At 38.7% G+C, this 23311-nt stretch overlaps 1 protein-coding gene and 1 pseudogene across 4 annotated transcripts in view; one reads left to right on the top strand and one right to left on the bottom strand.

Annotated features, from left to right (window-relative positions):
• FAT3 (FAT atypical cadherin 3) overlaps nt 1–23311 on the top strand; it is a 679936-nt gene that overhangs the window by 496751 nt on the left and 159874 nt on the right. The gene's annotated exons all lie outside the window — the stretch shown is intronic.
• Nucleotides 8961–9046, bottom strand: LOC116477589 (small nucleolar RNA U13; annotated as a pseudogene).

Here is a 23311-nt window from a genome sequence, read left to right on the forward strand (position 1 = left end):
AGCTACATAGTTCGTTTCTATAAAATGAATCTGTTTTCCTGCCATTTTTGCCATACAGTTGGAGATGTGCTTTCATTGACAAACATGTCTTAACATAGTGAACTGTGAAGCATTTGGTGAAGGACTTTTAATTTGACAGTATTCCACATTGGACAAAAGAGTGGTGAAAAGTGTTTTCTAACACTTTCAGAAGTGTGCCACGTACCCTCAACTGTTTTCATTTATCTTTCTCCTCATCCTTATTTCCAGATTTCATGCTGCAGCTTCTGTAATTTAACTCTTCTTCATCCTTTCTAATAGCAATTTGAAGTGTAGCCATCTAAATTTGCTTGTTTTCATTTTTGAAAATGACTTATTATTAAACTATACCAGTGCTTCAAATTCAAAATATGCTAAATAAGGTCCTGTAATGTAAATGATATTTGAACTCAGTATTTTTTTATCCCTTTAGGATTTTTGTGTGATAGTCCAGGATTCCAAATGTTATAGCATTCCTTTCTTTTGTTTTTCAACTTTTATTTTAAGTTCAGTGGTACATGTGCAGGATGTTACATAGGTAAACATGTGCCATGGTGGTTTATTGCACATATCATCCCATAACCCAGGTATTAAGCCCAGCAGCCATCAGATATTCTTCCTGATGTTCTCCCTCCCCCAACCCTTACAACAGGTGCCCAGTGTGTGTTGTCCCCCAATAACATGTGTCCAATAGCATGTTTGTTTAGTAACAATGCACACTTCCTGTGTTGCAATATGGCAAATGAGGATAATGCAAGAAATAGGTTATTATAAAATTAAATGAAAGGTTAAAGGGCCTTATTAGCTATTAGTAATAGAAAAAATGAAGTGAAAAGCTGTGTTCTCTGAGGATATTGAAAATATTCTAAAGTTTGATTATCATGGTGAGTGCCCAACTCTGTAAATATGTAAAAACAATTTAATTGTACACATTAAACAGGTGAACTTTATGGTATATAAATTGTATCTCAGTAAAGCTAATTTTTTTTAAACAGCTCTGTCCTGGTGAAGGAATGAAACAATGGATTAATTTACATACACTCACATAAACAGCAATGATCCTAATAAATCCTCAGTTGAAACAAATTGCAATTGCAGTATTAAAGGCGCAAACCTCAACTGCCTAAGGAATTTTTCTAAAAGTCAAATCTTGCCTGTGGCTATGGGTGCATCTTATGAGATACAAATGTTGTATCCTTGATGCTCATGCCAATTGTATTAAGTCCATTTTCATGCCACTGATAAAGACATATCTGAGACTGGGCAATTTACAAAAGAAAGAGATTTACTGGACTCACAGTTCCACATGGCATGAGAGACCTCACAATCATGGCAGAAGGTGAAAGGCATATCTTATGTGGCAGCAGACAAGAGAAGTGAGTTTGTGCAGGGAAACTCCACTTTTTAAAACCATAAGATCCTGTGAAACTTATTCACTATCACGAGAACAGCACAGGAAAAACCCACATCCATGATTTAAGCACCTCCCACTGGGACCCTCACACAACACGTGGGAATTAAATATGAGATTTGGGTGGGGACAGAGCCAAACCATATCATTCTCCCCTGGCCCCTCCCAAATCTCATGTTTCATTCTACCCCTGTCCCCTCCCAAATCTCACATTTCAAAACCAATCATAACTTCTCAACAGTCCCCCAAAGTCTTAACTCATTTCAGCATTAACTTAAAAGTCCACAGTCCAAGGTCTCATCTGAAATAAAGCAAGTCCCTTCCACCCATGAGCCTGTAAAATCAAAAACAAGTTAGTTACTTTCTAGATATAATGGCAGTATAGGCATTGGGTAAATACAGCCATTCCAAATGGGAGAAATTGGCCAAAACAAAGGGGCTACAGGCCCCATGCAAGTCCAGAATCCAGTGGGACAGTCAAATCTTAAAGCTCCAAAATGATCTCCTTTGACTCCATGTCTCACATCCAGGTCACGCTGATACAAGGGGTGGGCTCCCATGGACCTGGGCAGCTCTGCTTCTGTGGCTTTGCAGGGTACAGCCTCCCTCCAAGCTGCTTTTATGGGCTGGCATTGAGTGTCTGCAGCTTTTCCAGACACACAGTGCAAGCTGTCAGTGGATCTACCATTCTGGGGCCTGGAGAACAGTGGCCCTCTTCTCACAGCTCCACTAGGTGGTACTCCAGTAGGGACTGTGTGGGGGCTCTGACCCCACATTTCCCTTTCACACTGCCCTAGCAGAGGTTCTCCATGAGAGCCCCACCCCTGCAGCAAACTTCTGCCTGGACACCCAGGCATTTCTATATATCTTCTGAAATCTAGGTGGATGTTCCCAAACCTCAGTAATTGACTTCTGTGCACTCACAGGCTCAATACCACATGGAAGCTGCTAAGGCTTGGGGCTTGCACCCTCTGAAGCCGTGGCCTGAGCTCTATGTTGGCCTTTTTCAGCCATGGCTGGGATGCAAGACACAAAGTCCCTAGGCTGCACACAGCATGGGGACCCTGGGCCTGGCCTACGAAACCATCTTTTCCTCCTAGGTCTCTGGGCCTGTGATGGGAGGGACTGCCTTGAAGACCTCTGACATGCCCTGGAGATATTTTCCCCATTATCTTGGGGATTAACATTCAGCTCCTTGTTGCTTATGCAAATTTCTGCAGACGGCTTGAATTTCTCCTCAGAAAATGGTATTTTCTTTTCTATTGCATTGTCAGGCTGCAAATTTTCCAAACTTTTATGCTGTTTCCCTTATAAAACGAAATGCCTTTAACAGCACCCAAGTCAGTTCTTGAATGTTTTGCTGCTTAGTAATTTCTTCCACCAGATACCCTAAATCATCTCTCTCAAGTTCAAAGTTCCACATATCTTTAGGGAAGGGGCAAAATTCCACCAGACTCTTTGTTAAAACATAACAAGAGTCACCTTTGCTCCAGTTGCCAACAAGTTCCTCATCTCCATCTCAGACCACTTCAGCCTGGATTTCATTGTCCATATCATTATTAGCATTTTGGTCAAAGCCATTAAACGAGTCTCTAGGAAGTTCCAAACTTTCCCATATTTTCCTGTCTTCTTCTGAGACCTCCAAATTGTTCCAACCTCTGCCTGTTAGCCAGTTCCAAATTCACTTCCACATTTTCAGGTATCTTTTCAGCATTTTCAGGTATCTTTTCAGCATTTTCAGGTATCTTTTCAGCAGGGCTCCACTCTGGGTACCAATTTACTGTATTAGTCCATTTTCACACTGTTTATAAAAACATACTCAAGACTGGGCGATTTACAAAAGAAAGAGGTTTATTGGACTTACAGTTTCACGTGGCTGGGGAGGCCTAACTATCATGGCAGAAGGTGACTTTCACGTCTTATGTGGTGGCAGACAAGAGAAGGGAGCTTGTGCAGGGGAAACTCCCCTTTTTAAAACCATCAGATCCCATGAGACTTACTCACTATCACGAGAACAGCACAGGAAAGACCAGCCCCCATGATTCAAGTACCTCCCACCAAGTCCCTCCCACAGCACGTGGGAATTCAAGATGAGATTTGGGTGGGGACACAGCCAAACCATATCACCAATCATCAGGTATTTATTGAGTTCCTTTGTGATAGAGGCTGCTCTTGGAGATTCAAAGCTATACAATACAAAACCAGCTGTATTACTTACTATTGCTGTTTAACAAAACATGGTGGCTTAAAACAACACCATTTTATTTAGCTCAATGTGTTGTGGGTGGGTTGTTGGTGGGTTGTTGTTCTTGTGTTGTTCAGCTGATCTCTGCTGGGATTTTTTCAAGAAACTGTGTGTGAACTGGTGAGAGGGCTAACTGGTGATCTAGGATAGACCCACTCACATGTCTGGCAGTTGGCAGGCTATCTTCTGAGGCACTTGGTTCTCCTCTGCGGCCCCTCATCCTTTAGGTTGGCCGCATAGTAGTTTCAGGTTTCCAAGTACAGCTAGAGCAGCAACTACAAAACCTCTTGAGGTTCAGGATCTGGACTTGCACCATGTCACTTAGACTGTATTTTACTGGTCAAAGCAAGTTACTAAGCCATCCCAGATTCAGAGGATAGGGAAATAGAATTTGCCTATTGATAGGAGGAGCTACAAGATTTGATTGACATTTTTAGAGTCAATTTCATAGTCAATCAATTACTAAAATAAGGCTGCTTTCTAGACCTCCATCCAAGTCACTTCAACACTACAGCAATCTAGCTAAATCTGGTTTTGTACTATCCAGTTTATCGCTTCCATTTAAGTAAACTGAGTCTCATGATGAAGATGATTTGGGTATGTTAAGTATACACTCACAGTGTTCATGTGTATTAAATGTTGAATTAATTACCCCCACTAGAAGTGGGTAGGGATAACATCAGCTCTTGCTAAAACTGTTTAAATTTTGCTTCAAACTTTTGCCATAGATTTACCTAGCATAAAGATTGTTTTCATTTCCTAAAGTACACACAATTAAACGGGTCCAAAGCCAGAGGAGCAGGAGACCACAAGATGGGAATAAATTTACAGTGGCGTGGTTACTTCACATTGAGTAATTAAGAAGCAACTATATTATAATATCTATTTTAATTCTGGCCATTTGCCAGCTATAACTTCTCTCACAGCAATAAGAAAAGTTCAGGAGCAAACCAAAATATTCACCTGAATACAATGAGAAACACACAAAACAAGAATGGAAAAAAAAAAACCCTAAATCCAATTGACTAATGTTAGAGAAGAAATTTATAAAATTCAACATATCTGTTAAGCTACCTACCAAAAGGAAAATCAGGAGCAGTTAGTGAGAAATCACCCAATATAATCTCACAACCTTGTTAAAACTGTGAGATCATTATCCCATTGCCAGTTGTTCCTAAGAAACGGGCCTCTTCTTAAATATGGGGGACTGAGTGCTGAGGGCCAGCCCGGAAAAACACTCCCAGCTCCACTGACATCTGACATGAATCACATCAGAACCTAAGACCTTTGCCCACAGCCATTGAAAATTGTGACAGTTCAACTGTGAAAATCTTCTTCAGGTTCAAGCTTGGGTCTCAGACAGAAAAATCCAACTCCCAACTACCTCATCAAAGTGTAGTGTTCAGCTTGACTTCTCCTATCCCTAGGCATCCACTTTCTATAAACACAGCTCCCAGCGTGATGGTGTCAATTAAATACCCACTTTCAATTACCTAATAGAAGAAAAAAGGAAAAAAGATCTTGTTACTTGGGAAGTTTTTTTTTTTTTTTAACCAGTTCTGTGGATGTAGAAGTCTAGCATCTTAAAGGCACCTTAAATGACCATTTGCTTTCTATAAGCTGTTGCCTCAAATACAGTTGAGATTTATAAAAGTCCTAGGCAAGCTTCTTAGAAGCATACTAACATCGGCTGATAAAGAGGGGTTCTATTTTCCTTTGAATTAGACATCCCTTTCTCTGCTATAATCCTCTTTATATAGAGACTCCTCTTCTATTGAGCCAAGAGTGGAATAATTGCAAAAGCCTTGTCAGGGTGCCATACTGGAGAGACTTTCCATGTCTCCATTATCCCTCTACAAGTAGACAGTTTATTTTTTTTTTAGTTTTTTAAAATTTATCGTTTAAAAGCGTGTTTAATCAATTACTCAAATAATGCTGCTTTCTAAGTCACTTCATCAAATTTACTAAGGAAAAAATAATTATTTAAGGTGATGGATATCTCAATGACACTGATTTGGTCTTCACAAATAATATAAGTATATTAAATTAGGACATGTCCCCTGAAAACGTGTACATTGATTACATACCAATAAAACATACAAAATTAAAATCTTTACTTAAAGATCAACTATAAGATGGAATTGTTTAATAGCTATGACAATTTCTAGAAAGTTCTACTGCAGAGTTTTCCTTTTCTATATTTATAGAAGCATTTCAAGGAATAATCAACTTCTTAAAAACTATGGGTATAAGTGGTTTAATTGTTTTATTATATGTTTGATATTCAGAAAAGCATATTTATAGTCAACAGTTGCAATTTCAGGTATCCTATATATTCATCAAAAATATGAATTTGCTGAGAACAGACACAGAACAACCATATCAATGGGAACTGGTGAAATTGTGGTTACGATGTTTTAGAAATACAAATTTTAAGCTGATATACTCTTTGAATGGTTAGTAAAAGAATGATAAGATGCCTAAAATTCAAAATATTTTAAATGACATTCAGAGGATGGAAAGATACTCAGATGCTTGAAATGACCCCTTCACACGTGACATGATAAAATTTAACATGTTGCCAGAAGCACCAAATTATGGCTAAGTCACTCTGGTTGTTAAAGAATGGTTAAACTAAAAAATAATAGAAAATGACCTTAAAAACAACTAAAGAAATCTGAAATGGCCAAAATCATCTTATGTCAGCTAATTTGTTATTATCTAGTATCTGGGACATGTATTCAGTGGGATTTGTCAACTCAGTAGCAGTGGGCCGACAGATTCAACATGAAAACCAAAAACTGTCCGAAACAATGGAAAGGAAATAAGCAATGGAAAGGAAATAAGAGAACAGGACACTATCACATTTACCTTACTGTTAAATCTATTCAATAGAAGTCCAAATCTCCCTAGGATTCTTAAATCTCAATAAAATGAACATTTACTAAAATACTGCTCTTATGACAAAATGAAAACATTGTCATCTAAAGCGTCCCTAAAATATTCAAAAGCTTTTAAAACCACTCACTCTACTATGAATTTCGATTAACTTCATAAACAGCTACAAGAAAACAATGTTTTGGTAAATTTAGCACATTGATTTTTGGCAAATTGGCTTCTGGCAAACTGGTTGTTTTATATATTGTTTATTTCAGCATATTGATTTTTAGCAATTTGGCTTCTTTCTGATACCTGGTGCCCTCAGAGAACAAGCTGGAAAATCAAAAACTTATTTTTAGAAATATGTCAAGTGCCAAGAGTCACTGGTTAGGAGACTGAGTATGCATGGTGATTGAGACAGACATTGCCACCAACCTCGTGGGAGATACAGCCTGTCAGGGAAGACAGATATTAAGTAAAAGTGACATAAATAATTATTTAGCTAGAACTGCAATAACGCTTAAAAAAAAAACATGGTATGAAATGAGAGTGTCTGAGAGGAAGACCTGGTAGATAACCTTTGATTTTTAATTGATTTGTAATTAAAAATTCTATAATAGAAAATGCAGTCTGGCCTGGTGAAACAGACAGGAGGACCAGTGCTGAGCATCATCATCAGTCAGGTGTGGGTGGCGTGGCAGGTTTGCAGAACCGACATAAACCATGGGCAGCACGCACTGCCTAAGGAGCAGTGACTGGCATCCATTAATGTCTCCAGTGTTCATCTCGTGCAGGGTCCTTTATGTTTTCCTCACATGCCTTAGAGTGATCTTTGTCTTTAAAGTGACAGGCTCCACTTTCCATGTGCTTCTCTCTCTCAGCTTACTTGCAGGCTCCAGTCTTCTCTCAGCCTGCAGCTTGCGACCCCTGTTGCCATTTGCCATGCTGCCACTGAGGCTGGCCTCCCCAGCTCCTTTTCCTTGGCTGCTTTTTATTTTTATTCTTACACTTCTTTGTTGCTGGCTGTTCTTCTCAGGGTTCTCCAGCCTTTGAGAGAGCATGCTGGCCAGTGGTGGCACTCCCTTGCCTCTGCACAAGTGTACTGAACAACTGGGTCTCTGACACCTCCCAGGGAGTGGTTTTACATAGCTGTGGTGGTCTAGAGCTTCTCATCCCAAATACCATCTTCATTAGAAATCTAAGGATTCTCGGAGGCTATTTCTGAAATCATCAATGTTTTACCTTAACTAATACTAGAAAACGAGTTGTCTATATTATTAAGAGGGGTTCTAAATAGTTAGAATTTGTTTTCTGTTTTTTGTTTGTTTGTTTGTTTAACTAGTCCTTGTGGAGCAGGGCTACCCCACAGGTAGTGTGCCTTTGTTTAAAAAAGATAAATGAAAGACGGGAGGAAACTATGTATGCCCTGTGATTAAGATGTATCTAAATAATATGTAAATAGCTGTGTTAAAAAAGCAGTTAATAGCACTAAGAAACAAAAATGTTTTTGCTTGCAGTGTTTACCAAGAAGTTTAGACTTTAGCAGAACTGGACTGCTGGAATAAAAGACACAGTCCAGGTTTGGGTGGGTTTTTTTTGTTTGTGTTTTAAAAAATCAGCATATTTGTTTTCTGGGGCTGCTGTAAAATAAATTACCACAAGCTTGTTGGCTTAAAACAACAAGAATTTATTCTCTCAGAGTTTTAGAGGCTGGAAGTTCAACATCAATTTCAGGAAGATCAACATCAATTTCACTCACCTGAAATGAAGGTGTCAGCAGGGCCAGGCACCCTCTGGAGGTTCTGGGGAAGAATCTTTGCTTCCTGGAGCTTCAAGTGGCTGGCAGCATCCCTGACTTGTGGCCACATCCCTCTAATCTCTGTTTCTTCCTCTTCTGAGTGTAACCTCATCTCCCTGTGTCTCCTTTACAAGGACATTAGTGATGTCATCTATGGCCCACCAGGTTAATCCAGGATGATCTCCTCATCTCAAGATCCTTAACTTAATCGCATTTGCAAAGACCCCTTTTTCAAATTAGGTGACATTTACAGGTTCTAGAGATTAGGATTTGATATATTTGGTTTCATCATTCAACTCACTACACAGGGGTTACATTGTTTCTGTTGAGAATCATAATTCACAGAAAGGGGCCCAAAGCTTTGCTTATCCTGAAGGTAGGGTGACTTGCTCTATGTGTTTGTTTCCAGATATAAAGTTGTTTTCTCCCCTGACTCTGCTACTGGTGCAGTTGATCATCCTGGTAGAGGACAAGGTGCCAGCGCTGCTTTCTCAGTTGTGTGCTTGCAAACAAACTGACTGACAAACGCAGAGCACTCGATAAATGTCATTGTTATTATTGGTGTGGCTACATGCAGGAAAACAGTCTGAAATTTTATTATTTTTTCACATCAGATGGGTAATAAGATTTGAGGGAGACACATCTCTCACGTGTGTGAAAACCCAATCATCACACTTATGAACTGCAAATGGACCCCAGACTGAATTTTTTTTTTTTTTTTTTTTTGAGATGGAGTCTCGCTCTGTCACCCAGGCTGGAGTGCAGTGGCGTGATCTCGGCTCACTGCACCCTCTGCCTCCCAGGTTCAAGCAATTCTCCTGCCTCAGCCTCCCAAGTAGCTGGGATTACAGGCTCGCGCCCCTGTGCCCGGCTAATTTTTTGTATTTTAATAGAGACTGGGTTTCACCATGTTGGCCAGGATGGTCTCAATCTCCTGACCTTGTGATCCGCCCGCCTCGACCTCCCAAAGTGCTGGGATTATAGGCATGAGCCACTGCACCTGGCCCCCAGACTGAAATTTTAAAAAAGAAAACACTAACATGATAATGGTAGTTAGTGAATGGAAGGATCAGGTGGTCATACTACTTTAAAAAATTAAATTGAAATTTAATTTAAAAAAACATTTTTAAACATCCATTTAATCTGAATACTCTTGAGACTATAAGACTACTCTAAAACTCTTAGTAAATTCTATGCTCAGAATCTATGAGAGTCTAGTGGTTATCTCTGAGTAATGGGATCATGAGTGATTTTTAAAAATATTTTATTTTCCTGTTTTCATGATTTTCCTACATAAAACACATACAACATATATAAAAATTGATTAAAATTAATGTATTTGGGCCAGGTAGATCATGTGTGTAATCCCAGCATTTTGGGAGGCCGAGGTGGGAGAATCACTTGAGGCCTAGAGACCAGCCTCGGCATAATACTGAGACCCCTATCTCTACAAAAACCTTAAAAAATTAGCTAGTCATGGTGGCTCATGCCTGTAGTCCTAGCTACTGAAAAGGCTGATGAGGGAGGATCGCTTGAGCCCAGGAGTTCGAGGCTGCAGTGAGCTGTGATCACACCACTGTACTTCAGTCTGAGAGACAGAGTGAGATCCTGTCTCAAAAAGAAAAATTAATGTATCAAAATTTTGATATATAAACTCTGAGCTTTAGAGTTTGCAATTACTTTTATGTACATTATCACATTTACAGCTCCATGAGGTTGCCATTATTTGGCTATTTGGAAGGTGAGGACGTGAGCTTTAGAGGGATCCAATCCAAGGCTGATATAGCAAGGAAAGGAACAGGACCATAGTCCTTTTTATCTTGACTCCAAGTCTAGTGGTTTATACAGAATTTAAGTTACTGCGAAGTTGATGATACTCCTTATAAAATGTATGTTTGCCTGCTTTTGAATTTGCGCTAGAAGAAAATTTTGCTCATCCAACCGCAGTCTCCATGTGGGATTCCTAGAAGTTTTCAAACCTGTTTATTAATGTATTTTTAACATGTGTCAAAATTCTGCTTAGTTCCACAATCAATCATTATTTCTTGTAATTTCTGAAAAATGCCCATTTATGTCTTGAGAACATTCCATTCAAATCTGAAAAAAGACTATTTTTAATCATGTAGTTTTTAAAAAATTTTTTCATCTTCCTGCCTTTATCATAGGTCTTCTTATGCCTAAGAATTAAAGCAATTTATTTAAAATGAGCAAAACAGGTTCTTTCCATGATAGTTGACCCTTCATTATGAAATCGGGTGCTAAGTCAAATTCGGTTTTGTGTTGTCTTCCCTATCACCCACCCCTTCACCCACCAACTTGCATTTATTGGAGCAAAATATTTCACAATATTTGTGGTGCTATTAGAATGTCCTTCAGTCCAACACCCTTTATCCTCCTTCTAAAGCTCAGCGTTTTGCTATTGAATATGTAAATGTATGTAAGGAAGTTCATTGATGTTTTGCTTTCCAGTTACTCTCAAACCTGTAAATATTTTTTAAGCCTTGAATAGATCATTTGTTCATTGTTGGTGCCAGTTTTACCTCCAGGGGACATTTGCAAATGCCTGGAGACAGTTTTTGGTTGTCACAATAGCAGAGAGCAGGTACCTAGTCAGTAGGGAAAAGGATGGTGCCAGCCATCCTACAGGACAACCCCCACAACAAAATTGTATGACCCCGAATGTTCAATACTGCCCTTGTTGAGAAATACGGACCTAGATCAACACCACCCATCTTTCAATTCCATTTTATAGATGTTCAGCTCCCACTGAAGACCACAGAGATACAGACTTTACAAAACATGTACTTAAACAAAGAGTGGCAGCATCATTCAGCTGATCCAGGTTCCACCCTTACTTTTTCTTGGTGACCTATGCATAGCAAATGGCTTTCATATCATCTAAAGTCTAGGATAATGATAGTGTCTTGCTCTCTGGTGGCTGAAGGATTTCTGTGAGGCCTTAGATTCATTCTCTTGGAAAAAAAAAAAAAAGCCCTTAAGGCAGTAAGAAGACCCCCCAAGGGCACAGTTGGTTATGCCTTCATCTGTGTCCTCTCTTTATATCTCTAATACAAAAGTTTGTTTGTTCGGTTGGTTTTTCTTTTTTAATAATTTAAGGGAGGTGCTTTAGTCTCCTCAGTAAATTATATTGTGTCATAATGCTAGTACCTAGCATAATGACAACACATAAAAATTGCTTAATAAATGTTTGTTGAATGAATGACTCTAATTGTTCAGAGTTTCATGTTCAGTTATAGATCATGAATTCCAATTGCCTATAGTCTCCTGTCACCTTCCTCAGATTTACTCTGTCTTATAACTTCTGTTTTACTTTTTCCATTGGTTTTATTTTTGCCCTCAGGGGATATATTTTTTTATTCATTTAATTTACTAATTTACTCATATCAATTTACTAATTGTTTCTTATGCTAGGTACTGGTAGCATTGTCATAAAGGTTTAAGGAGTGAGGAAGCAAACATGAGTAAAGACAACGTATAATTTAATTATAATACAGAGAGTGATTGAATGCTATTAGAATCTATTTATAGAAAGATCAAAATAAAATTTGAGACATAGAGGAGAAGCTTATAGAAGCGATATAACAATCAATGCTCCTGGAAGTAGGATGAAGTTTGAACAGGCATTTTTTTCATCCACTACTCACGCACTCACCTACTCATTAACCCTGTAAGCATATTTTGAGTGCCTGCTCTGTGGCTAAGGACACAAAAATGAATAAGATATTGCTTATACCCTCAATGCATTTATGGTTTAATAATTGAAAAAATTGATGATAAACCTCTTCACAGCAAGCCATCATCCGACAGTAGAGAGTAAGAGAAAAACATTGGTTCTGGATCAGATGGGTTTGCCATGAGAATCCTGGTTTCTCCATTGCTTCTGAGCTATACAACCTTGGGCAAATTTAAATTACGTCTCAATGTCCATATTTGTTACATGGGAGTAGCAATATCTACCTCACAGAGATTTTACTAGAATTAAATGAAATAACATGTTAATTATTCAATAAACATTTATAGAGAACCCATTACTTTCCAGATACTAGGTTAAGCACTAGAGGTTAAGCACTGGGGATACAAAAACAAATGACCCTCCACCTGTTTTCCAGGGGACAGTTTGATAAGTGCTTTGGGAGAGATCACAGAGCAGGTATGCTTGAGTTGGACGGTGGAAAGGTGATGAAGGACTGCTTCCCTGTGGGATAACCACTGAGATTGATGTTAAAAAACACTGGAAGTTAGACCCAGGAAAAAACTTCACCGCACAGGGTGTTCCAGACATAAGAACAGCAGGCTTGCTAAGGGGCAGGTAGCTGACTAGAGCCTAGAGAGGAGGGAAGATGTGGAGTAGGGGAGACAGGGACAGTGGTTACACAAGGGTAGCAAAGACTGAGGCACAAGGCTGGATGTCAGCAGGCTACGTGTGCCTTGTTAGACAGTGTGGATCCAACTGGGAGCCACTCTGGAAGAAACAGGCTCAGTAACCACTTAATACATGAATAAAACAAGTCTACATTCTGGAAGGTTTGGGGGAAGACTCAAGTGAACTGGGCACATTCTGGTGTTACTAGCTGAAGCCTTGTACATGAAAGTTTAGGAAATCAATTTGAATAGGTAATATGAGGCAAGGCTGTGATAGAATTTGGTGTCTTGGTGGTCTCTTGTCTACAAAATGATTGATTGTTTTAGCACCATGTTTACAATGTCCTAGATGAGGAAAAGACTTGAGGCTTGAATACCAGATAGGAGATTGTGACTTAGTTATCAAATTATAGGGTCCAGGTCTAGGGTAGAGCAATTGAAGCGTACGTGCAGAGTTGGACAGCAGTATTCTGAGAATAACAATTAGTATGAGACAGAGAGGGTAGAGCCCACAGCTCTATAAGCTTAAGTAAATGAAAGCATGGTGGTCACTAGGTTGAAAGGCTGATGTGATTTGAGAGAGAAGATATGAGTTGAGTTTGGCACGTTATGTTTTAGATGCAAGGGGGGCAAAAAAGTGAAACTTCCTACTGAGACCTTAGATATATGGGATGAAAACTTGTGCAGGAAACTGAAGCTGTAGGTACACATTTGGAAATCCTCACAATAGAGATGATTGTTTAGGGTATATAAATACTTCTTGATACTCTTTATTTCCATTTTTGAAAGGTTTTCTAATATTAATTAGTAGCGTTAGTCTGATATTCAATTAACAGAGCAGTGCTTTTAAGTACACTTTGCTGCAAAGCATTGGTTTAATATGTGCTACTACCTAATATGCTAGGAAGCTCTGGGTCCCCAATAACTCTGTTGTGACAAATTGGCACCTTTGGAAGTTATAGGAAGTTTTCCAGCCTCCAAAGCACTCTCTGAGTATCTGAAGTTTTAATACAGAGGAGTACATTACTGGTTTCATTATGGTAAGAATTCTTAATAACCAGACCCTGAGTATGGAAGTCTACCTGCTTCTTCTGGAAAAAGGATTATCTCTGGAAGGGAGAGAGAAGCAAGCTGTTGTTCAGTTTCTGTCAACTGTGTCAGTGCGATACCACACATTTGAGAACCTAATGTGTATCCAGCACTGGCTTAGATACTAAGGTCACAGCAAGTTCTTTTTGTTCCAAGTCCAGCAAACAAGCACAAGAAGTGTAGAGAAGGGATTACATAGACGTCTGTTCCAAAGGTTGTTAAGCACTAGAAGAAGCAGAGGCTGACCTTGTCCAGGGCAGTAGGATTTTTAAAAATCGCAGTATAATGGCATTTTAACTGAACCCTAAAGCCTAAGTAACATTTACTCTGGAAGTTAAATGAGATAATGTCGGTTGGTTATTGTAATAATAATGCACTAGAAAATAAAATCAATTAATTTGTTTTAAAAAAGCAATGCTCTTATTTGCTTAGAACACTATAAGTACTCAAAAATGAAGAAAAAGAAAAGTAGACATTTGCCAGGTAGTCAGGGAGAAAAAGGAACAATGTCTATATTCCAGAGAGGAGTAACAAGGTGTGTGTAACAAAACCAGAGAGACAGGAAGAGTAGGCACAGCGTGTATGTTTGTTGGGAGATCATACTGAAAATATTGGCAAACAAATTATCATATGTGCTTTACAAAATGATCCCTAAGCCTGCAAAAAGGAGCATGGCTTGTGGATACAGGAAGATCGGATAAAAGGAGACCAGTCAAGAGGCTATAGCCCAGGTCTAGATAAGAATGAATAGGGATCTGAACTGAGGTAGGGGATGGAGAAGAGAGGATAGATTTTAGATAGATCTAGGTGGTAGAATTAACAGAACTTGGTGGCTAATTAAATGTGATAATAAACAGGCAAAGAGGATTCTAGAACACCTCCTTGCAGGAACTCCCAGTGAAGTTTGAGCATGTCATGTCTGACTTAGGGCATGCATATCTGAAACCACCTTGTGCTGAATGACAAGCCTGATTTTTCCAGCACCAATGCTCTTCTTGATTGTTTGCTTGACACTTTGGGAAGAAGCATTAACACTCTCAGGTCACTAGGGGGCTAATCATAGCCATTTTCATGATTGCAATGCTGAATTGGAGTTTTCAGAGAATAATCATGGCAGTTCACATAAGGGTCTTTCCTGGAAGAGGCTCTCACTGTCTTCGGACAAAGTTATTTGCATTAAGACCATTCCATGAGGCTAGTGTCATAAAAATCATTACTTATATAGCTTTTGCTCTCAAATCTTTAGTCTTTCCAGAGGTCTACTGAATACTAAATCATTGGTTCATTCCAGCTGTAAATGTGTTAAGCTGATGGACACAAACTATTTGCAAATGAATGACTAGAAGAATGGATGGATGAGCATAGATAGATAGATAGATAGATAGATAGATAGATAGATAATAGATAGATATTAATGACAGCAGTTAGTGCTCTATTTGCATGAACATGTTAACAATTTTAAAGAAAAAATTAATTTACAATGATTTAGTAAAACCATAAACCTGCATTTAAAACCTACATTGGCTAAATGTAAAGCACTGTGTTGGACTCTTACATACTAGATTCAGCCCTTAGAAGACAGAGGTGGAGGGTTATTTATGTTTGTATACCCAGTGCTTAACCTCTAGTGCTTAACCTAGTATTGAAAGTAATGGGTTCTCTGTATATGTTTGTTGAATAATTAGCATGTTATTTCATTTAATTCTAGTAACATCTGTGTGAGGTAGATATTGCTATTCCCATGTAACAAATATGGATATTGAGATATAATTTATATTTGCTAAAGGTTGTACAGCTCAGAAGCAATGGAAAAACCAGCATTCTTATGGAAAACCTGTCTGATCCAGAAGCAATGTTTTTCTCTTACTCTACTGTTGTGAAGATGGCTCTTTGAAGGCATTGTCTGATCCTCCTTGAGCTTCTGCACAGTTCCTAGTTGGGAGCTGAGTTACTCTTTCAGATCTTAGAGAAGTCTCATTATTGGCAACCATACTGTTGTGCTGACCCAGACATTTTATATATGGAGCTGCCATTTGAGAGTCACCAGCAGAGGGTTCAAGTTCAGGTAAGCCACAGCCTACCAGCTTTGGGAAATGATGAGGATAATGACATTCCTGACCCCAGCCTTCCAAGATGCTCACCAAGCCCAAATGTGCACCTGTTCAGAGCAAGCCATAATTCCTCACCTCAGATCACAAACTATGTTCAGGTAATCATGAAAATGATTCCCATTGATTCAGTAGGATGCAATTACACTGCAAAAGAGTGAAATTGAGTAAAAGAATGGCATTTGGGGAAAGAATTGTTAAGTAACGAAAAATAAGTAATGGCAATTGACCCTTGAGGTGTCTGATCAGACCCACACAAGACTGCTAGGAAAATAAATTAGTTGTAAGGGGTCTATACCTTCTCTGTGAACCCCAGGCCATTAGCACTGTCCTTTCAATTTCTCCAGAAAGTTCTCAGGCTTCATTTAGCTACTGATACTGTAGAAATTTCATTTTTAGGAAGAAAGTCATAAATATAGCAACACCTATACTCTTTTGAAAAGGAAAGATTACTAGTATCTGGGCAATAAAGTGAGAATTTGATTCATTTATTTAAAAGATCTCTCAGGTGCAAATTCAGTCACTTCTAGGGTGGTCTTTTATTTTTTTCCTTTTATATTTGTAAAAAGAGATATGATCCTCCCACTCCTGCCAATCTCACTGATGTCCTTAGAAAGCTGGAACCAGAGTCTGATTACAGACATTTGTTGCCATGAAGACACAACGGAATGTGGTTAAGGGAGAAGAAAGAGCCTTAACTATGAATTATTTTCCTGTGATGGCTAATTTTTTTTCTCTTATACCTTTCCAAAAAGGTGGCAAGGTGACATCTATTTAGAATGTATTTAATTGCAACTTTCAGAAGACTGAAACAGTAATATCTCACAGAATCCTCAGTCACAATTCAAAATGTTTGGAAAAGCAGAAGATGAAGTGTACTCTCAGCAGAGGGGAAAGAAATTGGAATTTCAAGTAATCTGCCTGGTCTGCTGATTACACTGTGTAACAGAGGATATACCAGCCCTTGATTTTTGTCTCTGATTTCCATTCATCTGGGGTCCTTTCCTTATGATCAGGGACTCTGTGGATAGTCATGGTACTTAAAATCTAAGGAATAGCAAAGATAATTTTCTTCTATTATAAAGTGGTGGTGTCAGATGAAGTAATTGGATCCTAATCCCTATCCACAGCAATTCAAAGACAGATTAAAAATCTCACCCAAAGCATCTTCCTAAACCACAGTTAAATGGTGTGTGTATATATACATCACTGTGTACGTGCATGTGTGTGTGTCTGTGTGTGTGAGAGAGAGAGAGAGGAATGTTTATTCATAAAGAAACACACAATAAAGTCATGTGGATTACAAAATTGATGACATAGTCATTAGATAAGAATCAACCTTGTTTAATTTTTACATAGAATTACTAAAAAAAAGCAGTCAGAATTTTCCATGTATTTCAGTTAGTTTTTTTAATTCAGTGGAATTAATTATTGTAATTTGGGAAGAATGAACTTTGTTTTAGTTCAGAAAATGTATTACTCACATAATGGATCCCAGGAGCCATACAGTGTGAAGAATTGTTCAGTTGTGTAACAGTGTTATCAAGAAACCTCATTCCTCCTCCCTGCCATCCTTGGAATCAGGCCTCACAGAATCTGCTCCCTGATTGCTTCAAAAAAGATACCAGAAACAAATACAGCTACTGATTTTTCATTGTTCACATTGAGACAGGGAGGGAGAATTGGGGCAAATAAACTTTCCTATAAACCTTTACTTCTTACATTTCAAAAGGATGTGTAAAACCTGTGATCTTTTCTTCTATAGCATTTCATGAGAATTAAAAGTCTTAAGGTTAAGCAGGACATTGAGGAATCCTCTAGGAAGCCCTCTGAAATAATACAAATACATCATCACTCCAGATAGATTTAAAACATCCCATTTTATGAGGAAGAATTCCATAATCACCTTATGAGAAGAGAACTCAATAATATAGATTTTTACTGCGGGGACATTTAATTCCCCAAAAGTAAAGGGCGTTTATTTAAAATGCCAGGTTCCCCAAGATACTAGAGTAACAGTTATCATCAATATGATCCCATTGGGAATTTTTAGCCTGACTACTTTTGCACACAGCCTACATATAGAGCTTTGTCTTGCTTCCGCATCCCTTTGTGATTTGTAATCATGGCTGTCATCTCCTCCAGATGGGAAGCTCCTGTGGGGCAAGGACCATGTTTTTGTTCATCATCATCTCTCTCCCACAGTGCTTTTACATTGCGGTTCCTCAAGGAGTAATTATTGAACATATAATACATAGTACAGATCAGGAATAGTGAATTCAAAGTACTCTGATATAAACAATACAATTCTTTGATGAAGACATGCTACTTCCCCACTTATGCAACAAATATGTTTAGTTAATTTTTCCTGGAAGAGTACGTACATTTTGTTGTGTTATCCACCTGGATTTCACAACATGCTGAGTCTTGTATGGCTATGCTGTCACCTATAAGCTGAGTGACTCTGGGCAAAGCTTTTGATCTTCCTGGATTTTTCATCCGTTATCAAGTGGGGTTAATATTTCTTCACCAACTTTCCTAGTCAAGTCGTTGGGAAAATCAAATGTGATCACAGATGCTAAAGTGCTTGGAAGTAGTATGAATGAAGGGGCCTCAATATTATTGTTGCTACTGAAGACTCAGAACATGATGAGTCCCTGTCACACTATAGCTTTCCATAATAAATTACGCTGGCAGCAGACCCACAAACTCAAAAGCACCAAGATAGAGCATTGAGACTTGGGCCAACCTAGGGATCCTAAGTCTGTCTAAGGCAAAGCTACATAAGAGGACAGATGGATCTCACAGTAAGCCTTTCCTGGATTGCAGTAATATGTCTTAGGACTCTGATTATTTGATTTCAAAACCAAAGGGACCAGAACTTGGACAACAGCCATACATCTTTGCCAAGTAGCCTTCAGCTGCTGGTGATGCAATGACCTGATACCTCATGCAATCTTTTTGTTTTTTTTGTAATTTCTGGAGATTTCCAGGGAAGATTGTGAGCCTGCATGTTATGGTAATGGTTCTATCCACTGAAGCATGCAAACAGATAGCTCTTTATGATTAATAGACATCCCAATTGCCTTAAAGCCTATTCAAGTATCATTTTTATTGTAAGCTTTCTGATGGAATTTTTTTTTTTTTTTTTTGAGATGGAGTCTCGCTCTGTCGCCCAGGCTGGAGTGCAGTGGCGCAATCTCGGCTCACTGCAAGCTCCGCCTCCCGAGTTCACGCCATTCTCCTGCCTCAGCCTCTCTGAGTAGCTGGGACTACAGGTGCCCGCCACCACGCCCGGCTAATTTTTTTGTATTTTTAGTAGAGATGGGGTTTCACCATGATCTCGATCTCCTGACCTCGTGATCCACCCGCCTCGGCCTCCCAAAGTGCTGGAATTACAAGCGTGAGCCACCGCGCCCGGCCTCTGATGAAATTTTTAATGTAGCGAAAATATAATCAGTTTGGAAGTTTCATAAACTGATTCTTCTTACTGTTATACGACAAGGCTTCCCAGAACATTCTCTATGTATTTTGGTGAATTATTTCTTCCTAGTTTAGCTGGATATTAGAATCCCTGACATACTCTTTTGACAAAGCTAGAAGGAAAAGAAAGATGCTTATTCACAAAGTTATGTGTTTAAGCGTAGAATGAGATTTTTCAGGACAGTTGGAGCAAATAATCTTCCGTGAGTGTGCACTGTGGTGTTAAACTCTCAACATGCTTGGCAATCTCTGCTGCCTCTCACATACTCTAACACGTGGTTTTAGAATATTTCTCCCAAAATACTTTTGCAATAAAATAGAAACACCTTTGGCTCCCCACTAAATAAAGTTCTTACGAAGAGACATTCATTATTCATTGCTCACTTTTCTCCAGTGCTGTCCACCAGAAATCTCAGGACCTTTCACACATAGGTAGTTGTGGGCCTGATCTTCTGAGAACGTTCTGGGAGAAAGTACAACTATCTGGGCAATGTCATGCCCTGCTTCACTAAATGAACGATGAGGATATATCCAATAAGCAAGAGTATGACTCCGGCCTGAATTAATTTAGCTTCTAGTAGGGAGTTAACTTTGATCATGATAATAACACTCTGAGAGTAATGTCCAAGACTGTAAATCATCATCTGTAAAAACTACTTGTATTCTACTTTCACTCAGCAAAACAACTGAGTACCTATTGGAAGTCTTTCTTTTGAAATGCCTTTTCAATGTTCTTGGCTGGGCAAAAAGACTATTTCTAGAATTTACAGATACACAACTGAGTTATACATTTTTAATTGACTCCAGAGGCAGTGTGACTCTCCTTTATCTTTCATTATTTAACACATTTAATCTATTTGGCTTTTGACATCTGCAGAAAGTTCACCAGCCACTGTTTTCACATTACTTAGACTTCATGATAGGGGCTGCCTGGGGCAGAATGATGAGAACATTCTTCCTTAGCTGTCTCCCTCCCCTGTTGAAAAGCAAAAGTGAAGAATCACTGGAGTCTTTAAATGGAACTTAAGCAGATGAATGTTAACTGGGAGTGGAGTGGAAGTTTTAGGCTTTAAAAAAATATATTTTAGGAGAGTATTATTCATTCTCTTAAATTACTGGATTTCTGAATCCATGTGATTTCATGGTCAAAAGATAATTGCTTTTTCCCTTATCTCAGGGAAAGAGGATTTTTAAAATCATGTAAGTACTTAAAAAGCATTTCAAATTTTCAAGAATTTATAATGAAAGAGATATTAGAACACTCATGTGATTTTATTTAAACACTCTTTACTACAGTAGTAACATTTCCAGACTTTTCATTTGATTGGTCAATTTTATATTTTATATTTGTGATTGGTTTCATTTTCTGGATACATTGAGTTATTTCTCTGCTAATATTTTTCATGTCTGAGTTTTTCTGTCTTTGGCAATTTACCTCTTCCATACATTTCCTTTACTTATCCTGCCCTCGGCATCAGGAACAGAAAAATGAAAGACACAACGTCTGCCCTCAGAGAACTCAGAGATACATATGTATATATTTTTTGAGACAGAGTCTCACTCTGTCGCCCAGGCTGGAGTGCAGTGGCACATATCATGGTTCACTGCAGCCTGCACCTCTTGTGCTCAAGCAATCCTTCCACCTTAGCCTCCCTAGTAACTGGGACCAAAGGTGCACACCACCACATCCGGTTAATTTTTTAATTTTCGTGGAAACAAGGTCTCACCATGTTACCCAAGCTGATCTTGAATTCCTGGGTTCAGGCAATCCTCCCACCACTGCCTCACAAATTGCTGGGGTTACAGGCATGAGCTACCACACCTGGCCATATACATACTTTTGGGAGAGACAGACAAAGTGGTTATAATACAGGTGCATAGGTGATCTGATGGAAATGAGCATAAATTCTGAAGGAACACAGACGAGGAACTTCATTTAGACCTGGGACTAAACATGTGTGTCTCACATTCTCCTGGAAAGCAAGAACTGGTGACTATAAATATATGTATAATAAATGTGCTGAATACACATACATGAAAAATACTTCCTAAATATTAGTTATTAATAACAGTATTCACCTTGAATTTATCTGTTTGAATCTATTTAAGTCTACTGAGTTGATCTTTAATTAAAATTTACATGTACTTGGATACATATGTAACAAACCTGCACATTGTGCACATGTACCCTAAAACCCTGAAGTATAATAAAAAAAAAAAAAGTAAAAAAAAAAAAATTTACATGTACTCCCTTTCGTCTTGTGGAAGTAATTAAAATACTTTATCCAAGATGAACCATCTTTCTGTTTTAGTAGCTGTATCCTGAGACCCATTTCCCCAGGGCCTTGAATTTTATTATGCGTAAAGAACGAATACTACCTGTTGTGTGATGAATACAAGAGTACACAGGGTTTTTAATAGCTGTTAATAGGATAATGAATAATGTTTGTTTCCAACCAACAGGATATCTACCTAACTTATTAACAATCAAAGATCCAACTCAAAATTAAAATAACATGTTACTAGAAGTAGGAAAACAAAACAGGATAATTTCTTCACCAATGCAAGGCCTTGTTCCTGATGCCTCTTATGAAAACCAAAAGGAACTGATATTAGCTCTGCATCTGTTATGTGTCAGGACATGTGCTGGATGCTGCCAGTACAATGGATGATATGGCATTGTCTTATCCCCCAGAGAGCTTACAAGCTAACTGAATGCAGGGGTGTGGAAGAAGACAGATATGCAACAATTAGATATGGAATTTGGGACATGTTAGCATCTGAACAAAGTCAAGTGAAACATACAAAGGAGTCATTCTATCTGAATGTGGTCTCTGAGAAGGCATCATAAAGGGACAAACAGTTACAGCAGGCCTCAGAGGATTTTATAAGAACTACAAGAGTAGGGAGTAAGGGGGATACCATGCAGTGGGAACCCCAATCAAAGCAGCAAGGGCCTTGGAAGTACGTACTCCATGTTGGAAGAACAAATGGGCTGTGAGCTCCGTGAGGGAAAGGAGCCTATATTGTTTTACCACTGTTTACTTAGTGCTATGGTTTGGATGTGTCCCCCAAAGTTTATGTGTTGGAAACAATCCCCAATGCAACCATGTCAGAGGTAGAACCTATAAGAGGTGATTAGGTTAGAGGGCTGTGCCTTCGTGGATGGATTGAAGCTCTTATCTCAGGAGTGGGTTCTGGATAAAAAGGATAAGCTATGCCTTCTTACTGTCTTGCTTTTGCCCTTCCACCTTCCGCCATGGAATGATGCAGCAAGAAGATCCTGGCCAAATGATGGCACCTTGATGTTGGACTTCCCAGGCTCCAGAACTGTGAGCCAAATAAACTTCTATCGTTTTTCCATTTCCCAGTCTCAGATATTCTGTTATAGCAACACAAATCAGACTAAGACACCCAGTATCTAAAACACTGCACATTGCAGGCACTATAAATTTATGTTGAATTAAGTGATCTGATTGTGTGATTAAAACTCTAGGTGTAGCGGGGATAGACACTGGAAGCTAAGAATAGCACAGTGGATAGATGGTGTCAATACTACAGGATCTTGTATGTTAATACTGAAGAGTATATACTTAATCCAGTAATTAAGCACTTCTTAAAGTATGTTGCTTGAAATATCAGACCTACACCACTCAGAATTCTCCTATCAAATATGTTTCAGAAACACTGGTTTAAACGGTTAAGCAGTTTCTTTTGCTTAGACTCCCTTGGTCTTTACTCCAATCATGTACGTTGTAAAGCTCCAAGAGGGGTTTATAATGTTTTTCAAACTTCTAGGATCCTGGCCCCTCTTTTAAGGGGAGCACCTTGGAGGCTTGGTGTTCTCCATGACACCATTTATGAAATCTGCTATAAGCAATAAGGAGCCAGTAAAG

Source organism: Hylobates moloch, unplaced genomic scaffold (genome assembly GCF_009828535.3).
Source record: "Hylobates moloch isolate HMO894 unplaced genomic scaffold, HMol_V3 SCAFFOLD_11, whole genome shotgun sequence".
Classification (NCBI taxonomy): Eukaryota; Metazoa; Chordata; class Mammalia; order Primates; family Hylobatidae; genus Hylobates; species Hylobates moloch.